This window comes from Convolutriloba macropyga, chromosome 11 (assembly GCF_964194025.1).
Source record: "Convolutriloba macropyga chromosome 11, txConMacr16.3, whole genome shotgun sequence".
In the NCBI taxonomy this organism is placed as follows: Eukaryota; Metazoa; Xenacoelomorpha; order Acoela; family Convolutidae; genus Convolutriloba; species Convolutriloba macropyga.
Genome location: NC_134478.1, coordinates 54142102 through 54165218, shown reverse-complemented (window position 1 = coordinate 54165218; position 23117 = coordinate 54142102). Strand labels below are relative to the sequence as shown.

The 23117-nt window shown below is 30.4% G+C and overlaps 1 protein-coding gene across 2 annotated transcripts in view; it reads right to left on the bottom strand.

Moving 5' to 3' along the window:
* LOC142349364 (uncharacterized) overlaps window positions 1-23117 on the bottom strand; it is a 99574-nt gene that overhangs the window by 20967 nt on the left and 55490 nt on the right. The gene's annotated exons all lie outside the window — the stretch shown is intronic.

Here is a 23117-nt window from a genome sequence, read left to right as displayed (position 1 = left end):
ATTCACTTCTTTTATATTTTAAATCTATCATTTCTTGTCTCACTTAGTGCAAGCCACTAGTACAGAGTTAAGCTGGTAATTAACCATTATCAGACGGATCCGTGAAGCGGTTTCACCGATAGTTCGGGTTCTATCCTCACTGACTCCAGTGAACGTATCCCAGATACTAGTATAAAACTAGTGAGACCGTGTAAAAAGCAGGTAAAACCAATTTGCGAAAAAACTTGAACAAAAATTGAAAGAAATATTAAAATAATAAAAATTTTCATATATCCCCTAATCAATATTTAATCAATTTAAAAATAAAACTTTCTGTCTCACTTGGTGTAGTGTTTAAATCATCGAGTCTAGTTAAGTTGCTTTAGCAAACGGAAGATTTGGGGTTCCTTCCTCACTGACTCCAGTGAACGTCCCCCGACTCTAATGAAATACTATGAAACTAAGTGAGATAAAAAACCAAATTCACAGTACTTAAAAAGGATAATTCCTGCCGTGAGACTGTATATGGGACACACTGTGATGGGTATACAGTCAAAAACACTGAGATCGGTGGAAACACAGTGATTAGTGTTTTTCTATGTCTTCTTGAATATTATACTTATAAACATGCTCTCTGAATTGATTTCTAGTGTGACCATATCTATATCTATGAAGATAAATACATAGTCTACATTTCATATTACTAAATCTATATAATGATATATGTTTATAAACATTACACATACTACATGTTAGATATTGATCAGGATCAGAATAATGATATCCCAAATGTTCTATATAATCTTTAACCTTAACCATATTTTTACATACATAACAAGAATATTCTAATTCTTTACAATTATTACAACATTCTTTCCAAGGTTCATTTATACACTTATCGCATTTCATTTTCATTTTTCGAAAAATTATTTTTTGATTGTTTCCCTAAAAGAATACATCATGTCTCAATCAACTAATACTAGTATCATTAACTGTGATGTCTGTAATTTATCCTTTGAATCAAAGAAGGCTTTATACAGGCATCAATCATACGATCTCAAACATAAGGAACTATTGGAGAAAATGTTTGAGTCTGAAGAAGAGGAAATCTCGGAGAGGGTGTACAATTTGGATGAAGATGATTGTATTATTAAAACTAAACCAGCCACCAAACCTAAAACTAAAACTGAAGAGGATATCTACACCAGAATTAAGTATGAATGTAAAGAATGTCATAAAGAATTTAGAAGTAAAGTAGCTCTAACTACTCATTCATATAGTCACAATCGCATGTATCTAGAAAACACAGAAGACTTCGATATAAACTCAAGTCAGAACATGAGAGAATTTTATATTACTGATAAAGGTGGGAATTAGATTGAAGATATAGATGAAGCAACTAATTACTCTTTAGAAGAAAATAAAAACTGTTACCAGTTTCGTAAAGTTAAGAGTTTTAAATATAAGATCACGGCTGAATGTGATTATAAGAAGAGAACCAAAGAAAAAGTTAAAACTACTAAAATATTTTTCAATACTGATTATATTAATAATAATGCAATATATGAATATGGTGACTTCAATCGGTGGTTAGATTTCGAAAAGGAAATATATGAAGGTTATGGTTATGATTTTGAGTTTCTTGGAATAAGAAGTATTCAGTAAAACATTGAACCAACTAAAGCATCTATTGGTAGTTATACAAATTTACCTCCAGATCTCAAAAACTCTAAATAGATATTAAATATACGCAGTGATAAATACAATTGCTTTTAACTAACTATAACTGCTTGGCTACATCCCGCCCCACACCATGCAACCCGAGAAAGTAAATATGTAGATAAACTAACTGAAACAAGACAACAACATGAAGATGATTTTGCTTTTATAATAAGAATACAGAAATTGTATAATATTAATATTTGGGTATACTTACCTTGTGGTAATGGTAAAATAGAATTGTTTAAACAAGTGGATGATTTTAATAAAGATAGAAAAGATGTAAGAATACTAGTTTGGAGTAATGGTCAAATAGAACACTGTGCCCTAATAAAAAATATAGAAACCTTGTTAGAACGACCAAATAAAAACAACATTAAATATTATTATTGTGATAGGTATACCTATTGGTTTAATTCACAAATTTAATATGATAAACACGAATGCAGCACCTCATTCAAACCAGAGATTGTTTGTCCTAAGAAAAAACATATTACTTTTATAAATGAACACAAACGTCAGAATATAAAAAAAATTATAACTGCCGATATAGAATGTTGCATTGTTGATCCGCGAAGCGGTTTCACCGATGTCTCAACTAATGATTTAAAATATGTAATAGCTGAACATATTCCAATAGCTGTGGTTACACCTGGCAAGGTAACTTCACACACTACTTCGGTCTAGGCTGCATCAAAAGATTTGCTAGAGATCTGTTAGAAATAGAAACTGAGAATAATTTCAAACATAAAGAAACGATGATATTCACAGAAGAAGATAAAATATATCATGAAACTAATAACACTTGTCATATCTGCAGCAAAACATGTATTAAAAAAGTAAGAGATCATTGTCATGAAACTGGTAAATATAGAGGACCAGCATGTAAAATATGTAATCTAAGATACAAACAACAAAACTTCATTCCAGTAATATTCCATAATGGCTCTGGCTATGACTTCAACCTACTTACAGTGAATTCTTTAAACAGAATAATGATAAAAGAAAAGTAGATAACATACCCCTAGCTGCTGGTAAATCTAAGATGTTTAGCATTGGTTGTCTCAAATTCTTAGACAGTTATAACTTCGTAGCTATGCCTCTAGATCAAATGGCAAAGATATACGGATGTAAAACTGAAAGATTATACCCATATGAATACTTTGGTTTGGATGATTATGACAGCGAAGCTGCCAATGGTAGCAAAGCTACCTACCAACAAAAAATATAGATAATCTAAAAATCGAAGACTTCAAATCCTCACTACATAATAAATTACCAACACAAGAAGAAGTAGATAACTTTAATAATGAAAACATTCATAAAACTGGAAAAGATCTAACTATAGAGTATTTACAGAATGATGTGGAAATATTAGACTATTGCATGAATGAATATGTTAAACTAAGCATGAAAGAATTTAAGCTCAATCCACTTCATTACGTTAGTCTACCAGGTTATAGTTTTGATTGTTGGTTAATGTCAAGTGGTGTTACATTAGATACGTTGCAAGATAAACAAATGCTAGATGATTTTGTTGGAGCAAAGAGAGGTGGTATATGTGGAATAATGGGTGATAAATATATAAATAACAGTGATGGTAAGACCATATGGTACATAGACGCAAACAACCTATATGGTTATGCAATGATGCAAAAGCTACCTTATAAGGATTTTGAGTTTATTACTACTACTACTCTAGATGTAGAATTGAATACTCCAAATGATAGTGATCATGGTTACAATAGTTTGTGATATTGATTATACTAATGAATATAAAGAGAGAACAGAACAGTTAGCACTAATGCCTAATAAAAGAAAGATAAATGATAATGAATTGGGATGCAGAGAAAGAGAAGAAAGTAAAGCAAGATCAGGGAAACTGCTTCACAGAGCAGAGAAATTAATCTTAGACCAAAACAACAAAACAGAATATATGGTTCATTATAGGATGTTAAAGTTCTATGTTAAGAAGGGAGTAAAAGTAACAAATATACATAGAGTAATTAAACTTAAACAAGATTATATTTGTAGAGATTATATACAAAACAACACTAACAAAAGAGCAACAGCTAAAACTGAAGCAGAGAAGGATGTAAGGAAAGTAATGAATAACTCATTATATGGAAGAATGTGCATGAATCCTCTACACTTCTTTCAAAGCAAGTTCTTGCATGATGAAGAAAAGATAATGAAAAGTGTAAGTAAACCAACATTTAAGAATATAACTAGATATAGAGATTATAGCCAAATAGAATATATAAAGAAAAAAATAGAATATGATTCTCCAGTATATGTAGGTGTTACTATCTTAGAATTAAGTAAATTACACATGTATGATGTATTCTATAATATTCTACAACCATCCCTCAAAGATCTAACACTTCACTATATGGATACGGACAGTTTCGTATTAAATTATAGTGAAGATAAAGTTAGTGATGAGCATATGGACTTAAGTAATCTAGACATACCTATAAAAACTAATAATAAACTCCCCGGAAAGTTTAAGCACGAGCTGGGAAGTAGGATTATTGAGGAATTTATAGCATTGTCCCCAAAAACATATAGCTTCAAAAGTTATTCTAAAAACACTAAAGAAAAAGGGATAAAGAATTATAATAATGCTAGGCACATAGATTATTATGATGCATTAATGAATAATACACAGAGAACAGTAGATGAATGTAGAATACAAAAAGTTGATGATAACATGACAACAACAAAAACAAGTAAGATAAGTCTAACCACATTTGATGATAAAAGATTTTATGTAAATAATATTCAAAGCTATCCGCATGATGAGAATCCATATCTATTCAAAACAGATTTAATAAAAATGATCCACCAAGCATGATTAGATGGAGACAAAGACCTACTGGTTAATAATTTTCCAGAACTAACCATTAATGATGATAGAAAGTTAATTGAAGTTGCTATTATATTATATAACGAGCTTTGCTAATTTTTATAACAAATAATTATAGACCTAATTCATTCATTACATCCATATGGTTGGTAGTTAGTATATTATAAATCATTATCTGAGCCATATATTTTTCCATAGTGTCTCCCATGATTGTATTCTTATGTAGTGTAGCTCCAGCTATTATATTTTTATTATATTCTAGAAATTTTTTTATCTTCTCAGCCCCATCTACTTATTTAGAATAAGTTGAAATTATTAAATCATCATGATTTGGTTCCTTAATATGATCAATAAACTCATTTATAGTATTACAACGTCTTTTACAAGCTAAACATCTTTTTAGATTAAGAGAGAAGCTGTTTTCATTATCCATTTTCTTACTCTTTTTTTAACTTTTCAATACATATAAAATGACTGAACTAGATAAACTTCTAGAAGTAAACAGTCTAGAAAAACAAAACAGAAGAAATAGATTAGAAGATAAATTAAAACAACAAGAATATTATGGTGAAATAGAAGAGTTATTTGATCCTCTAACCAAAACTATCAGTGAAACTGCTTCGCAGATAAACGCAAACAATTAACCGAATCTAGCATTAAGTGAACAAACATTAAGAGCAATAGATTGGCAAAATCAAGAGTTAGATAAACAAACTAAGATGATTGGTGAAACTGCTTCGCAGATCGTGCAAGCTGGTTCCCAGTTTAATGAAACTGCTTCCAAGATGGGTGAAACTGCTTCGCAGATTGGTGAAACGTTAAAGGGGACCATAAAGCAAACTCAAGATATAGCACCAGTTAATGTTGATACAAAAACAGCCAAACTTCTTCATGACATGGGGGATCAAACTAATCCTCAATTAAAATTAGAACTTGTAGATTTACCTAGTAGGAGATATAAAATGAATGGTGTTGATATCACTCTAGAGCAGGGTGCATTTTTAGTTAGGGATAATGTATATGAGTTTTCAGAAGGATTTACTGATTTTCTTACTAAATCAAATGTAACATATGATGATAAGGTTGAGGAAGATGAAAACAAAATTAAAAGGTTTTTAAAGGATATTAGATATGATTTAGGAAAAGGGGATAAAAAAAGCGCTAGATATAGAACTATAAAACGTATAAGGGGGGTAAGAGATGATATATTTGGCAGGGGATTAAATGGCAACTCAAATAATTTAGTAGAAAGACTAGAATTATTAATACTAGAAACAAAAGCTGGTCATGATGGGTTATATGATGAAATGCAAGATATATCTAAGCAACTATTATCTATGAATATTATTAATCAAGACCAACTAGATAATTTTGTTTTTAACTATGGTAAATAGGTGAAACCAAGACTACGTTCATAAAAAATGTGGAAAAACAATAACAACAACAACTAGCTAAAGAAGTATTCAGTCCTCGAATAACAAAGTTTAGAAGAGAAAAAATAATACCATTATATAAAGATGAAACATGGTCAGTTGATTTAATTGATAAGTCATCTCTAAGTAAATACAATAATAATTATAAGTTTATGTTAACAGTTATAGATATATTCACAAAATATAAATGGGCTATTCCTTTAAAGAATAAATCTGGTTTATCTATAACTAATGGTTTTAAAATAGTATTAAGTGAACATCCACAAGGTGGCTCTGAACCTAGCAAACCAGAAAAGTTATGGGTAGATAGAGGTAGTGAGTTTTACAATAAAACATTTAAATCTTTACTTAAAGAATATGGAACCGGCAAAGCCGCTTCAGGGATAGAGCTATATTCTACTTATTATGATTTAAAGGCTGTATTTATAGAGAGATTTAATAGATCATTATTACACATAATAAATAAACCTATGTTCATCAATGGCGATGGTAATGGGGTAAATATATTAAATGATGCTGTTTTAACATATAACAATAACATCCACTCAACAATTAATATGACACCAGTTGATGCTTCTAATAATCCTGATAAAGTTAAATACTATATCAGTGAAACTGCTTCTCAGATTAATTCTACCAAAGCAACACCAAAATTTAAAGTTGCTGATTATGTTAGAAATGTAGATAAACGTAATATCTTCTCTAAAGGTTACACTTCTAATTGGAATAGAGAATTGTTTAAAGTGAATGAAGTTCTAAAAACACATCCACCAACTTATAAAATAGGAGATATTAATGGTGAGATAATAGAAGGTAAATATTATGAACAAGAACTATTGAAATCCGAGTTTGATTTTGAATCTAATAATAATGTTTTGGAATCATTAAATATAGACCTACGGTCCTAAGCCGGCAAGCCGGATTTATTTCTTAATATAAATAATGACAAGAAATAGATTTAACCAAGCGAAACGTCATATAGGGAATGGAAACAACTTAACACTAAGTAAGGCTCGTGGGTTATTCCTAAAAGATAATGATGATATTGATATGAAGGATACCTATAAAATTACAAATGTTCATCCTCCTAGAGATGAATAAGTTGTTGTTAATAAAGAGTATTGTGACAATAACTTATTATCCTCTTCTAATAAAATAGACATTTTAAGTAGAAACATAACTGAACTAAGAAAGGGTGAATTTGATAAATTTACAACTAAAACATTACAACTAAATGAGACACAAGTTAATGAAGAACTAATTAATGAGTTTTTTGAATCAACAAATGAAGTCAGAAATACTGTTAAATTTTGTGTTAAAGTTGCTGCAGATACTATCTCTAAATATAATCCATTAAAGAAAGAATTTGATAATAAAAACTTTAATCAGAATATAACTAACATACACTTAGATGAAATGTTTACTAACGGTCTGAGAGAAATGAAAGAATACAATAAATCTCTTAGAGGTGTTATAGTACAATATATAATTGCTATATTTTTACAAAGTAAGTTACTTGATAATAAAGAGAAAGACAGACTTGAGATGCATTATAGTTTTAATCAAGAAGATATAACGAAAGACATAGAAAGAATTTTTACTAATGAAAATAAGCAAAGCAATGACCAATCTAACAGCACCGAGTGAGAGATTACTATATCCAGATTTGTCATCAGTATCAGAAAGATTGATAAACGAAAAGATTCAAGCTAATAATAAATTTAACAACAATATTAACATTATTAAAGATATTAGAAATTATTATGAATTTGAAACTAATAACTATAATAAGAAGTTAAGTAGACATAAGAATTATATTAACATAGCTGAGATAACAGAAATAGTATTATCAACAATAGCAACAACTGCAACAACAACATCAGTTTCATTAACAGGTATAGGATTAGCTTATTCTATACCAACAGCTTTTGCTACAGCAACTGTTTGTGGTTCATTATCAAAAACAATTCATACTAAAATTAGAAATAAAATTATAAAGTAATCACAAATGTATATTTTAAGTAAACAGTTTAGTGATAAGTTTAATAAACTATATACTAAATCAATGACTGATAATAAAATAGATAATGATGAGTATAATGAATTTGTTAAGTTATATGAGGATTATAAGAAGAACAAGAAAAAAAAGCTGAGTATTTTTTTAGATTAAAGATATTAGTGCTTAGTAATAACAATGTTTTTAGTAATAATAATATTAGTGTTAATATTTATCGATAAATATATAATCATAATCACAGCTATAATCATAATCATAAACATAATATAATCAAGGATATAATCATGGATATAATCATATTATAATCATAATCATAATCATAAACATAAATATAAACATAATAAAATCATAATCATAATCATAATCAAATAATTATCTTTTCTTTGTACCTATGTATAACCCCCTACTTTTTTATACTACCTTTATACCTTCACCAGTAGTTGCAAATTTAATTAAATCAGGTGTAGCCGCTAGAGCTGCCTTAGGGTTTCTAGATGCAGCTGCACTTCCTATTTTGCTTGCTATTTCTAATGCTCTTACTGGATTATTAGCCACTTTCTTTCCAAAATTAACCGTAGCTTTTACCAACACTTTTAAAGAAATCTTTAAGTCCTTCTGCTTCTTTTGTTGCATCAGATACTGTCATTGATTTATTCCTTCTACATAAAACACATTTACCTTTTAACGTCTTAGTTCCTTTTGAAGTAATAGCTCCTCTTATATTAACTGTACCACTATAATGTCTACCTCCAACACAGTATGAATTAGTTTTGAACTTATTTAAAAGACTCATTTCTATATATAAAAGATAATGGAAGTTAAAATGTATAATCCTTTTGTTGTTATTAAGCCTAAGCCTAAGCCCAAGCCTAAGCCTAAGGTTAAGCCCAAGCCCAAGGTTAAGCTTGAAGCTAGAGGCTTTGCTCTAGAGAATAAAAAGAAATTAGACATTATTTATGCTAAAGGTTTTGTTAATACTAATAGGAAATAGTTAGGTATTAACAAGAGTAACAACTAGAGCTGACCAGCTATAAATATAAGTATAAGTATATGGTTATGTATAAGTATAAGTATATAATTATAACAAAAACTATATTATACTATAATCATAAAATATCGCTAGAGTTATATCTAAAATTATAATTATCGCTAGAGTTATATCTAAAATTATAATTATCGCTAGATTTATATCTATGACTTAAATTATATATATGACTCAAATTATATCTATGACTTAAATTATATCTATGATATTATATCAACCATCTTATTACCATCACTATTAACACTAATAACCTTTCTAGTTAATACTAATGCATGACATATAACATCTGCAACTGCAGCACTAAATATAAATTTAAGTTGTATTGGTTGTGGACCTATTTGATCCCTTTGATGTCTAGTATCGAATACATATATTCTATAATTACTTTTGAATGTTCTATGATTTATATATGGTTTTATATTATGTGGTAGCCCATTATAATCTTTATTACAGCTAACAATCTCTTTAAAAGCCTCATTATAATTATTGGTTCCAGAATTAATATTCATTCTATCCTCGGGATAAAACCCACTACCAATCTTACAATAACATTCAGTAACCTTCATTACATCAAATGTACTTGCATCGTGAGTTTGTTCATTAACAATATTATTTTCAAAACCAACTATTATATATTGTGGTCTTTCTATACCACTTTCCATACCAAGATCAAACAAGAAGTTAGTAGCATTGGGTACATTCTTATAAAATGTCTTTCTTTCATAATAACTAAAGTCTACATTATTCTTTTTATTTAAACCCTTTTGCACAATAAATCTATTATCATTACTGGGATCAACCCTAGGCACACACCATGATATATCTCTAATTTCTATATTATCATCATTGGAAACTGCACCAGGATTAGCATTAACTCTATATAGAGCTCTATCTTTATTATTCCTTTTTAATATTAGTTTAAATCCTAAACCATATATAATCATTTCTAAATCATTTACGAAACCAAACAGATCACTCATCTTAATCATCATATACATATGTCCTCGTTGTGCAGCAATATGGTCACCTTTAAGTTGACTATCTCTATTGCCCTGATTTCTAACAAAACCACTCTCATATTCATCACCAGTACTAGTTAATAACTTATACATCAATAGATTAGGATGACAATGATCTATATGTTCAATAGTCCTACCACCACTAGTTTCAAGCTTAATTGAACTGAACAATGCCATCATACCATAATTAACTAATCTAATATTAGCATCATTAGCAAATACACCACCAGCATCATCTGATACAACAAACTCTATCTCTAGATATGAATCACGCAAATTTAAGTGATTCTCTTCTCTATTGAGTATGATAATAATATTTGTATTAACCGTATTCATTATTGCCAGATTATTAGGTTTATATTTTATAATCTTACTTTTTTGTATATCATTATTATAACTATAAGTTGTATCCAAATTAAAATCCGTTTTTATTAGATAAAAAATGACAGACAACTTGATATTATATGAACTACAAAAGATACATGAAGCTTTAACTAAAACTAAAGAAGAGCATACACTTAATTTTAGAATGATAAAACCAACAGAAAAGTTTAACTTTAGTGAACCTATACTTAATATAACAAAATTAGGTTTAATTAGATTATCTGTTTATAATTTGGTGTTTAATGTGAATAGGAGAAACAATCAATTCTTATATGCTAGTACTGTTATAGAAGATGATGAAGCTTTACCTCAGGCTCTTAGCTCTGACCCTAACCATAACCCTATCTCTACCTCAAGCCCAAACATTACATCTATACTTAATCATAGTTATAAAGGAATCCCATTGCTATTACACCGGGAGCATATGAGTTAACTGATATAGCAGAATTAATAAAAGAAGAAACTGATGGTAATGTTATAATAGAACCCGATAAGAATACGATGAAATGTTTAATGGAAATAAAACAAGGAGCACTCAGCTTTGATATAGAAAATTCACTAGCCTCATTACTAGGATTTAGAAAAATAATTTATAAAAAAGGTAGTTAAAAATCTCAGAAAATTATTGATATTATGGGTTTTAGTACTATTAACATTCATTGTAATGTTATATCTGGAGCTAAAGAAAATGGTAAAGATACTGCCATACTATATATTTTTAATCTAACTGAACCACCAGGTTACTTGATAAATATTATACCAACTAAGATCTTATATCAAAATGTAACTAAAGATAGAATAGAATATATAGAATTTCATATTAAAGATGAGCATGAAAGACCTATAGACTTTAACGGTGATGTATTAAGTTTTACTTTACATTTGATTTAGACTTATTTTTGTACTTAGACTTAGACTTATCTGCGAAGCAAGTTCCCTGATACTTAAACCAGACTACAAAACTCTCCGATCCCAATTAATTCTTAGTTTACCATTAATATCTTTATTTTTAGTAATATCAATGACAATATAATTATAAGGCCCTTTCCATACCTTATTACATATGTTAGCAAAATCATTATAACTAAGTTCAACATTATTAAAGAAATCTTGATATATAGATATGAGGACTTTACCTCTCTGTTCAAATAAAATGAATAGATTACAGTTCTCTCTAACACTCTGCCTATCCAGAGAGAACAGGTTTTGATTCAGATATATCATATTACAGTTATTATGTCTACCTCTACAAAAGTATTCATTAATAACTGGTTCTTTGGCTCTAACATCATCAAATATCATTAGTTTCTTTAAGTCTTTGGGTAGTTTATCAGGAGATGGTAAATCTTTTATATCTTTAATAAATTCAACATCTGCTTTTGGGTTTATTCTTTCTATACCATGGTACTGATCACCAGTAGGTCCAATGATGTATAGCTTATCAAAGTATATACTAGCTAGAATTAGTTTTTTCAATAAGAATGTCTTACCACATTCACTAGGACCAGATAATATACATCTAAAGTTATCTGGGAATGCGGCTTCAGTAATTATATCATCATCATTTAACCATGAATATACATCATCATTTATGTTTATAGAGATACTGTTAGTAGGACTATGATTATTAGGTTTAAAATTTTGATGAGGCTTCACCCATGTTTCACCATGTTTTTCATCCAATAGATATATAAAATTATCATTATCATTATCATTATCATTATCATTATCATTATCAATATCAATGTCATTACCACTATCATTAGCATTATCATTATCACTATCATTATCAAGGATATTATCATTATCATTAACATTAACTTTATCTTTATCATTAAAATTATCATTATCATTAAAATTAACATTATCTTTATCATTAACATTATCTTTATCATTAACATTAATATTATCTTTATCATTAACATTATCATCAGCATTATCATTAACATTACAACCTAAACAAGAACACTCATTATATATTCCCGGATATTTACATTTATTAACTAGAATATTCAAAGCACTTTTAATTCTAAATCCTCTATCAATAAGATAGATCATATAAAAACAATAAGCCCCACAATAAGATTCATCATATTGTTGTATTCTTTCATTAGAGTCTAGATCAACATATACTTCTAAAAATAAAGGTGGAGTTTCTACACCAAAACTATCAAAGTAATATGTTGGACCACATTCTCTTCTTATAACTAAAACCCAATGTGTACCTTCAGTTGGATGTAGATTTACAATAATGTTAGAGTTCGGTTCACTTACCATTTCTGGTTTTTCATCTCTCATTACAATCTCAATTGGTGTTAGACTTATATCTTTACCTATATCTTTTATTCTGATATCACTCATAGCATTATTATCAATATTAAATTTATTATTGAATTCCTCAAAAGTTAGGATGAGCATTTTTATATAATAAATTTATTAAATCTAAGTCTAATTATAAGTCTAAGTCTAAATCTAAATCAAATCTATATTTATTATATAAAAATGGAAACAGGTAGTGCAGTTTTTATTTTTATTATTGTTATTGGAAATTGTTATATAATATATGATTCAAGACCAAGTAAATATACAAAACTAGAAGAAAGCTTTGGTGGATTTATGAATAGGAGTCTAGTTAGATTTGAATATGAAAAGTCACCATTACATACTATTGTTTTTGTTGGAACTGGTACAGGCAAAACATATTTTATTAGACAATATTTAAAGTTATACTTAGACCATGATCAAGTTCAAGATCAAGTTCAAAATCAAGTTCAACATCAAGTTCAACATCAAGTTCAAGATCAAGATCAAGTTCAAGATCAAGTTCAAGATCAAGTTCAACATCAAGTTCAAGATCAAGATCAAGTTCAAGATCAAGTTCAAGATCAAGTTCAGGATCAAGTTCAACATCAAGTTCAAGATCAAGATCGGCGAAGCGGTTACACCGGTCAAGTTCAAGATCAAGACCAAAGGTCCATAGTTATAGTTTGTAAAGATGACAGAGACTGGATAGATCCTGAGTCTAATAAGTTTTATACCGGGTTTAATAAATGTGATATAAATATGATCGCAAAAAATAATATGCATAAAATTCAAAAATGTGTAATAGTACTTGATGATATGGATGATAGGTTAAATAAGGATATAGGTTGTTATTTTACTGAAGGTAGACACTATAATCTTCAAATGATTGTAATGTGTCATAAACCAGCTCAAATAATTAATACAGCAAGAATGAGTTGTGATACTAATTATTTAACAACTTATAATGGACCTGACCTATTTAAAAACTTTAATGAGATATATAAATGTGAACATGACTTCAAAAAAATAATTAGTGAATTAAATAGTAACTATTATAATTATACAGATGGAATGTCAGATGAACTTCGTTATGGTATAATTAAATATAATAAAAAGGAAAATACTTTTATTATTATTAGTAGTAATAGAACAATGATATATGATTCAAGAGTTGGTTTCCTTGATTTAAAAGCTCTTAGTTTAGAAGATGATTTAGAAAGAGAAGATATAAATAAACTAATAGCATATATGAAAACACCAATGATTAATGCAACAGATAGAAATGTTATTAATCATGATAATTATCAGTTTTATTTTAAAAAACTTCTTACTTCAAATAATATTGAAATTCAGAATGATGTTCTAACTAGAGAAATAGTTAAGGGAAAGGGTATGAAAATTTTATCAAATATTGGTGGAATTATAGGCACAGGTTTATTTATATTTAATTGTTTTTATCCTAATTCAATATCAAGAAATGCTGGAACTGTAGCAATGGGAGCAAGCAAAATGTTGAGTAGAGTAAATACATTAGTTAATGTTGGATATAGAGAAGAGTTGGAAGGTGAAACACGAAGCAGTTATACTGATCAATGTAACTGTGACTTCGTCAATGAAGAGACCTGAATTTTGAATAGAAATGGAGGAAAGTTTTTAAACAATATATATATAAATAATGAAGAATTTAGAGAACAGATTATAAATTTTGTTAAAGATAAAAAAGAATTAGACCTTGATTTAATCTTAGATAAAAGATGTAAAACTAATACACTCAATACTTTAGGAAATAAATATTTAGCAGAGTGTATCACATCTAAAGATAATACTAAAGATTTAATTGAAATCATGGCTAAATATTACCCTGTGAAGGATTAGGTAAATATTAAAGTTTACCCTATTATAAATAATTTTACAGTGTTTAGAGTGTAACTATAAATGTGGAAACATTGCTGTTTTAAAGTATCATTATGAATCATTTCTTAAAGATAAAACTGATAAATGTATGAGTGGTATTTGTGCTAATGATTTTTCTCCATGGGGTTGTTCTTTAAAAAATGAATCTTGTTCTAGTTCTAATTCAATTTCTAACCCTAGTTCTAATTCCAATTCTAATTCTAATTCTAATTCTATTTCTAACCCTAGTTCTAACCATAGTTCTAACTATAGTTCTAACCATAGTTCTAGTTCTAACTTTAATTCTAACTCTAGTTCTAGTTCTGGTTCTGAATCTGGTTCTGGTTCTGGTTCTATCTATGACTATAACTCTAACTCAGATCCTAACCCCAACCCTAACTCTAACCTTATCCCTAACCCTAACCTTAACCCGGGCTCAGAAGTATTAACTAGATGTTGTAATAAGTGTAATTATATAAAACCACTAAATAATTTTGATGAGGGTAAGTATACATGTAGAAGTTGTACTTCAGCTAAAGTTAATTGTCCATATTGTACTTCTGTTGTGAGATATGATGGGATACGCGCTCATGTAAAGAAACAACATCCAGGTTCCCTGATATAACTGATCGGTGTAACCACTTCGCGGATAAAACAATTAATCCTAGTTGGCAAAGTCCTAGAGCTGTAGGTCCGTTAGTTATTAACCAAACAGAGGATCTGCGAATTTGCAAAACAACTCCGTTGAGCAGTTTCACTGATAGTTGTTCATGTAAATACTATAATTTTGTATCATTTCTTATTAATAATGGAATAAATATAGAAAAAAAAAGAAAATATAAATTTATTGAAAAGTATAGATAATTTGAAATAAAAAGTATAAAAAAATAAAAAATATCAAAAAAGAGGGATTCACTCTTTAAGAGCGAAAAAGAGCGATCTTTTCTAATGGGGATCACTCCGAATAAGAGTGAATCACTCTGAAAGAGTGAAATGTAAATTTTGCTTTGATTTTTTGATTTTTTGTTTTTATTTTTGATTTTAATTAATTTTTTTATTGAATTTAGAGCTAATATATAGTAGTGAATAAAACAAGGGATTCAACAAGCAGTAAAATTTGGCCCGATTCGACATGCGCGATTAGCGTTAGGAGAAAGGGACAAATTTTACTGGTGGTTGAATCCCTTGTTTTATCCACTACTATCTAGGCCAACGTTTACAGGATCAACTAACTTTTGACCGACCGATAATTGATCATGTTAAGTTCAAAGTGACGTCACACTCCTCATTTCTGGGAGTGTTAAGTTGTGCCCAAAAATGCTGTCTCGTCTTTTATAACTTCACACTTCTTGAATTAAAAAAAACGATAGTAAAATGTAAAAAATTAACGTCAGTAACTATTTTTTTGCCGCCAGAAATGATAATTAAATGCATTCAACAATCAGCAAACGGGCGACTTTTGCTGCTAAAAATTCACTGGTCATACTAATTAATGAGCCCAACCCCCCCCCCCCCCTACCATATGCCTATCTAGGTATCTCAATTCGCGTTAAGTTTCCCTGTATGCAGCAAATTCAACGTTTCTTTCTCCAAAAATCTCCTTTTACTGATTCCTATAGCAGAAACCATATTATTTCGTTTTTCGCATAGAAGATTCTTCTCTAAAAATTAGCATAACCAACCAATAACTTGATTTTTCTGCCACAAAATTCTCAAACACAAAAAACTGTCCCCCAACGAGCTTTTGAGGATGGTTTATGACATAAATAGCCGTGAGAAATTACATGTCAGCAAATGGCAACAAAAATCACACAGATTACGAAAATAGCGTTTTTTGCATCAGAGAAATTTAAAAACAGTTTTCTGATTTTGTCGCAAAAAATCTACATGAAAGTAAAATTACTAGTTGAATGGAACACTTCAGTTGGACGCTAAATTGGCATTTTTAAAGTTGAATTCCTCATTTAAAATTTTTGCTCAAAAAACCAAAAAGTCGCTTTTTTGAGCGTCAATAATCAAAAACGTTATTCCAACTTTTTAATGAAAGCTTTTTAATAAATCCAAAAAAACCAATCGATTGGCCGCCCGGGGTTTGTTAGAAAACAAGCTTCACAGTCAGTTTACCGACTTTGCATTTTACAAAAGAGGCAACTTAATTTTGACAAAAATTGCATCTTTCACTTTAAAAATTCAAAAAAAGTTTTCTTGACGTTATGATAAAAACAGTTAGTAGCTCCAAGAAAACCTATTGATCGCGCCTCCTCAGTTTGCTATAATACAAGTTGTAAAGTTAGTTTATGGATTTTGCATTTTAGCAAAGAGGCAACTAGAATTTGGCAAAATTGCATCTTTGACTTTAAAAATTCAAAAAACGTTTTCTTGACGTTATGATATACGCAGTTAGCAGATCCAAGAAAACCTGTTGATTGGGCCTTCTCAGTTTGCTATAATATAAGTTGCAAAGTTAGTTTATGGATTTTGCATTTTAGCAATGAGGCAACTAGAATTTGCCAAAATTGCATCTTTGACTTAAGAAATTAAAAAAACGTTTTCTTGACGTTTTGATATAAACAATTAGTAGACCCAAGAAAACCTATTCATTGAGCCCCCTTAGTTTGTTATAAGACACGGTTCAATGTTATTTTTTATCGATATTGCTTTTTATATAAAGCAACCTAACAATGGCAAAATTGCTTCTCTGACTCAAAAATTCAAAAACGTTTTCGCAACGTTTTGGTTAAAAGATTCATTAGATCCAAGAGAACCCATTGATCTCAGCCCTTTAGGTTATTTCAAAACAAGCTGATAAAAATTTTTTATCACTTCCGCAAAAATGCCAAGAAGCAACGGAAAAATGGCAAAATTGCTTCTCTGACTTAAAAAAAATCAAAACACATTTTTTTCTAAGTTTATTTAAAACATCAATCTAGTTTAAAAAAACCTATTGAATCAGACTCATTACAAAACAAGCTGATAAATTTTTGTTTTAAACAATTTTGCAAAACCGTGAAGAACAGAGAGAAAAGTTTCCAAAAAGGCTCACATTTTTTGTTTTCAATTTGTGCATACTACTAGCCGCGCGCCTAGTTAATGAGGTAGTATGCACTGAAAACAACTTCTCAAGAAAAACAAAAAAAAGAAAATTAAGAACTCTCTTTTCTTTAGCTCAAAAGCAAGAAAATCAAAAGCTCGAAATATTTCCCCACTTGAATTCGATCACACAAACCAGTCTTTTGAGTTGGATAACTCAAACATCTCTTCCTTTTTTGTCCGCGGTCCCAGAAGTTGCCTAAAGAAGTCCCTTTGCCCCTTTTTGGTCTCAGTAGTCACCAGATAGAAGAGAGCATTTTTGGTGTCAGTAGTTACCATAGTAGCTGAACTTCAGAACTTAGCGCAAGCAATTACAAGAGCGCCAGGAAATTTCAAAGTAAAGATTTCGAAAGTTTTGAAAAGAAAACATGAAGCAAGCAGTTCAACTTAAAGAGAAAGAAATTCAACTTCAGCAAAAATCAATTTGTCTCGTCTTCTTGTCTGTAGCTCACGTTGCCTAGTCGCACCGCTTTTATAAAAAAAAAATTCTACACAAGGTCTAAGCAATAGCAATCTCTAAGCTTTTTTAGTCCTTGTTCCAAAAAAAGGCGTCTGTCTTCGTAAAAAGTTTTGTAACAAAAACCATTCAAAAGCCATAATCCTATTAGAATAAAGAGAAAATTTTGATTTCCCCAAGTCTTAGCAATTATTTGTTCGTGTTTTTTTGTAATAACGAAACAAGCGCGCGCAAACGGTTATTTTTCTATTTTTAGAGATAAAATTAACTAGATTTAGCACAACAAAAAACACTAGGATTCTATTGTTCAGAAAAGTTGCATCGTAAGTCTCAACAACAAGAAAAACCTAGGGCTGATTAGCCTCAGAGCGCCATAAACATTGTTTTTCAACTTTGAAATTTGAGGCGCTCCGGATTCAAGGCCGTTTTTTTACCTGTTAGTATGAAAGAGACCAACAAGAGCAAGATGGCTAAGAAGAACAGTCAAAGTTGTCAGTACGCGTTAAACAAATTCAAAATTGTAGAGCTAAGTTTGAGAAGCAAGCTGGACCTCTTACAATCTGCAATTGATCAGCAAAAGACTTTCAGATCACTCACCCTGATCATCAATAAAGCAAAAGCAAACGCGGACAGACTGAAAACAACAACATTGAGCCCCCTCAGTTTGTTATGAAACACGCTTCAAAGATATGTCATCGATTTTCCATTTTTATAAAGAAGCAAACTAAAATTGGCGAAATTGCTTCTTAGACTCAAATATTTAAAAACGCTTTTTGCAACGTTTTGGTTAAAACATTTATTATATCCAAGAAAACCTATTGATCGCAGTCCTTTAGGTTTTTTCAAAACAGGCTGATAAAAATTTTTTATCACTTCCGCCAAATGCCAAGAAGCAACAGAAAAATGGCAAAATTGTTTCTCTGACTTAAAAAAACCAAAACACATTTTTTTCTAAAGTTTATTTAAAACATCAATCTAGTTTTAAAAAACATGTTGAATCAGCCTCCTCACTTCATTACAAAACAAGCTGAGAAATTTTAATTTTAAACAATTTTGCAAAACCGTGAAGAACGGAGAGAAAAGCTTCCAAAAAGCCTTCTTCAAAATAACCTACAAAGGAAACTGCGTTTTCTTTGCCTTTAATTGCATACTACCAGCCACCAGCCTAGTTAATGGGGTAGTATGTTTTCATAACAAAACCAGACAATTACATTATTTGTTTTCAATTTGTGCATACTACTAGCCGCGCGCATAGTTAATGGGGTACTATGCACTGAATACAACTTCTCAAGAAAAACGAAAGAAAAGGAAAATTAAGAATTCTCATTTCTTTAGCTCAAAAGCAAGAAAATCAAAAGCTCGAAATATTTCCCCACTTGAATTCGATCACACAAATAAGCCTTTTGAGTTGGATAACTCAAACGTCTCTTGCTTTTTCTCCGCGGTCTCAGAAGTTGCCGAAGGAAGTCCCTTGCCCCCTTTTTGGTCTCAGTAGTCACCAGATAGAAGAAGAGGGCATTTTTGGTGTCAGTAATTACCATAGTAGCTTAACTTCAAAACTTTGTGTCAGCAATTACAAGAGCCGAAAAACATTTTTAAGTAAATATTTCGAACGTTTTGAAAAGAAAACATGAAGCAAGCAGTTCAACTTTAAGGGAAAAAAATTCAACTTTAACACAAATCGATTTGTCTCGCCTTCTTGTCTGTAGCTCCCGTTGCCTAGTCGCACCAAATTTATAAAAAAATTTTCTACACATGGCCTAAACAATAGCAATCTCTAAGCATTTTTTTAATCCTTGTTCCAAAAAAGGCGTCTGTCTTTATGAAAAGTTTCGTAACAAAAACCATTCAAAAGCCATGAACATATTCGAATAAAGAGAACATTTTAATTTCCCCCAAGATTTAGCCCTTATTTGTTCGTGTTTATTGTAATAACGAAACAAGCGTGCGCAAACGGTGATTTTTTTCTTCTTAGAGATAAAATTAACTAGATTTAGCACAACAAAAAACACTCGGATTCTATTTTTCAGAAAAGTTGCATCGTAATTTTCAACAACAAATAAAACCTAGGGCTGATTAGCCTCAGAGTGCCATAAACATTGTTTTTCAACTTTGAAATTTGAGTCGCTCCGGTTCCGAAGCCGTTTTTTTACCTTTTAGTACGAAAAAGACCAACAAGAGCAAGATGACAAAGAAGAACAGTCACAGTTGTCAGTACGCTTTAAACAAATTCAAAACTGCAGAGCTAAGTTTGAAAAGCAAGCTGCACCTCTTACAATCTGCAATTGATCAGCGAAAAACTTTCAGATCACTCAACTTGATCGTCAATAAAGCAAAGGCAAACGTTGACAGACTGAAAACAACAACATTGAGCCCCCTCAGTTTGTTATAAAACACGTTTCAAAGTTATGTCATTGATTTTGCATTTTTATAAAGAAGCAAACTAAAATTGGCGAAATTGCTTCTTAGACTCAAATATTTAAAAACGTTTTTTGCAACGTTTTGGTTAAAACATTTATTATATCCAAGAAAACCTATTGATCGCAGTCCTTTAGGTTTTTTCAAAACAGGCTGATAAAAATTTTTTATCACTTCCGCAAAAATGCCAAGAAGCAACAGAAAAATGGCAAAATTGTTTCTCTGACTTAAAAAAACCAAAACACATTTTTTTCTAAAGTTTATTTAAAACATCAATCTAGTTTTAAAAAACATGTTGAATCAGCCTCCTCACTTCATTACAAAACAAGCTGAGAAATTTTAATTTTAAACAATTTTGCGAAACCGTGAAGAACGGAGAGAAAAGCTTCCAAAAAGCCTTCTTCAAAAAAACCTACAAAGGAAATTAGGTTTTCTTTGCCTTTAATTGCATACTACTAGCCGCCAGCCTAGTTAATGGGGTAGTATGTTTTCATAAGAAAACCAGACAATCACATTATTTGTTTTCAATTTGTGCATACTACTAGCCGCGCGCCAGTTAATGGGGTATTATGCTTTGAAAACAACTCCTCAAGAAAAACGAAAAAAAGCAAAACTAAGAACTCTCATTTCTTTAGATCAAAAGCAAGAATATCAAAAGCTCGAAATATTTCCGCACTTGAATTCGATCACACAAATAAGCCTTTTGAGTTGGATAACTCAAACGTCTCTTGCTTTTTGTCCGCGGTCTCAGAAGTTGCCGAAAGAAGTCCTTTTGCCCCTTTTTGCTCATAGTAGACACCAGATAGCAGAGAGCATTTTTGGTGTCAGTAGTTACCATAGTAGAACTTCAGAACTTAGCGTCAGCAATTAGAAGAGCTCAAGGAAATTTCAAAGTAAAGATTTTGAATGTTTTGAAAAGAAAACATGAAGCAAGCAGTTCAACTTTAAGGGAAAGAAATTCAACTTTAACACAAATCGATTTGTCTCGCCTTCTTGTCTGTAGCTCCCGTTGCCTAGTCGCACCGCATTTATAAAAACATTTCTACACAAGGCCTAAGCAATAGCAATCTCTAAGCATTTTTTTAGTCCTTGTTCCAAAAAAGGCGTCTGTCTTTATGAAAAGTTTCGTAACAAAAACCATTCAAAAGCCATAAACATAATCGTAAAAGAGAACATTTTAATTTCCCCAAGTTTTAGCCATTATTTGTTCGTGTTTATTGTAATAACGAAACAAGCGTGCGCGAACGGTGATTTTTCTCTTCTTAGAGATAACTAGATTTAGCACAACAAAAAACACTCGGATTCTATCTTTCAGAAAAGTTGCGTCGTAATTGTCAACAACAGAAAAACCTAGGGCTGATTAGCCTCAGAGTGCCATAAACATTGTTTTTCAACTTTGAAGTTTGAGTCGCTCCGGTTTCGGTGCCGTTTTTTTACCTTTTAGTACGGAAAAGACCAACAAGAGCAAGATGACAAAGTAGAACAGTCAAAGTTGTCAGTACCCGTTAAACAAATTCAAAATTGCAGAGCTCAGTTTGAAAAGCAAGCTGGACCTCTTACAATCTGCAATTGATCATTGAAAGACTTTCAGATCACTCACCCTGATCATCAATAAAGCAAAAGCAAACGCGGACAGACTGAAAACAACAACATTGAGCCCCCTCAGTTTGTTATGAAACACGCTTCAAAGATATGTCATCGATTTTCCATTTTTATAAAGAAGCAAACTAAAATTGGCGAAATTGCTTCTTAGACTCAAATATTTAAAAACGCTTTTTGCAACGTTTTGGTTAAAACATTTATTATATCCAAGAAAACCTATTGATCGCAGTCCTTTAGGTTTTTTCAAAACAGGCTGATAAAAATTTTTTATCACTTCCGCCAAATGCCAAGAAGCAACAGAAAAATGGCAAAATTGTTTCTCTGACTTAAAAAAACCAAAACACATTTTTTTCTAAAGTTTATTTAAAACATCAATCTAGTTTTAAAAAACATGTTGAATCAGCCTCCTCACTTCATTACAAAACAAGCTGAGAAATTTTAATTTTAAACAATTTTGCAAAACCGTGAAGAACGGAGAGAAAAGCTTCCAAAAAGCCTTCTTCAAAATAACCTACAAAGGAAACTGCGTTTTCTTTGCCTTTAATTGCATACTACCAGCCACCAGCCTAGTTAATGGGGTAGTATGTTTTCATAACAAAACCAGACAATTACATTATTTGTTTTCAATTTGTGCATACTACTAGCCGCGCGCATAGTTAATGGGGTACTATGCACTGAATACAACTTCTCAAGAAAAACGAAAGAAAAGGAAAATTAAGAATTCTCATTTCTTTAGCTCAAAAGCAAGAAAATCAAAAGCTCGAAATATTTCCCCACTTGAATTCGATCACACAAATAAGCCTTTTGAGTTGGATAACTCAAACGTCTCTTGCTTTTTCTCCGCGGTCTCAGAAGTTGCCGAAGGAAGTCCCTTGCCCCCTTTTTGGT